Source organism: Formica exsecta, unplaced genomic scaffold (assembly GCF_003651465.1).
Source record: "Formica exsecta isolate Colony F162 unplaced genomic scaffold, ASM365146v1 scaffold262, whole genome shotgun sequence".
Classification (NCBI taxonomy): domain Eukaryota; kingdom Metazoa; phylum Arthropoda; class Insecta; order Hymenoptera; family Formicidae; genus Formica; species Formica exsecta.
Window position 1 is genome coordinate 132074 of NW_021849885.1, and position 1655 is coordinate 133728.

Below are 1655 nucleotides of genomic sequence, written 5' to 3' on the forward strand. Positions count from 1 at the left end.
CTTAAACATCGTAAACAAATAATTTTTTACGTAAAAGTATTTTCTACAATTATGTCGTAACGCATTAGCGTCTCATTTTATCCTAGAATCGTGTCACAGGGTGAGTTGCTTTACTTTGCAAATAGAGCGTCCATAATTTCGCTGATAAACGGGCAAATGTCGGTAGTATTTTATCATACTCGACATTCACGCCACAATTACCTCAATTTATATTCACACCGGCCAATACATCGACGCAGTCGTAAAATCTCCAAGAGAACCACTCTTTTATTCTATCTTGAAATATAAAATTTCTTTCTCTCTGCTCTTTGCGCGTCCATTTTTTTCACGCCAAGCTACTGGCTTTCTTCGGTACGGTATGGTCATCATCGGTTATTATTCCTGCTATTCGTGCAGCGTCGAAATGGGCGCCATCGTGGGGCATTCCGAGCCACGAACGATCACGAATAACTTATATATCACCGAGGAGCTGTTAGCGTGCCAGAATTCGAACCATCGAGCTCCGGCAGAACAATTCGCAGGAATGATAACCGCACGCGGGGCAAAAAGACGGTAGACGTATATTAATCGTGCGGATTTTATCTGCCGTCGACGTTGCAGAAAGGACCGGGTTCCTTTGGAGGGAATCGGGGTATATTCAAAAGATGGAAATTGTTGGACCGCGTGTCCTGAAATGCCTTTTTATTCTTCCCCAAGTGTCCCTCAATGGTATTGCACGTAAGGGAGTTTCTTGAACCTTACAGTGATTTTAAACTGTAGCAAGACTTGATGTCTACCTCTTTCTTGTTTTCTATATTTTTAAAATTATAAATATTGATTATTAAAAATGAAAGCGCGCACACATTTGATGCTCTTCAAAATTTCATTAATTGAAATATTTAGCAGCATTTTAAAAGCTTCTCGAGAAATCAGTTTACATTTGAGGTCTTTTAATAATAGCTTCAGCTCACTCTGTTACTCTTCTCAGAGTTGACCTCGATTAGTTATACGTCTACTTTGCCACAAATCTCTGGTCCGCAATGCAAAGCACGAAATGTCCTTTCGAAACTTACAAATTGATCCGATCATGTAGCTGAGAATCTCTTGCGAATGCGGCGGTGCATTCGAATGCGATGCATATCGAACGGATATATTTATGTGGCATCTACAATCATGCAAACACGGTCGATGTTCAATCGGATTACCCGTTCTACAGCTCGCACTCAATTCTTGTCACGAGAACCTGGAGATATCCACTAGAAACTTTAGTCATCTACTATAACATCGCCAAGATACCACTTTATCGACAAGTATTGACAGCGCTTCGCGGTTAATTAGGTATTTCTTGGAAGCGCAATAAAGCAAAATATAATTTTTTTCACGATATAAAATTTGTATCTATATGTATATACCAAAAAATATTGTAAAAAAATTATATACATATATATATATAAAAGTTGAAAGTATATATAAATAATTATATTGAGTTGAACGGAAAGTTCGTGTTTTTACTAAGAGATGAAGATCGTTTTTTCGGTCTTCATCTCTTAGTAAAAAACGGAACGAACTTTCCATTCAACCCAATAGTTTGTTCCATAGGTTTTCGAATAACCGTCAATAGCCGAAAAAACACTTTTCGGTACATTTGAAATTGGTTATTAACTGGTTTATTTCAA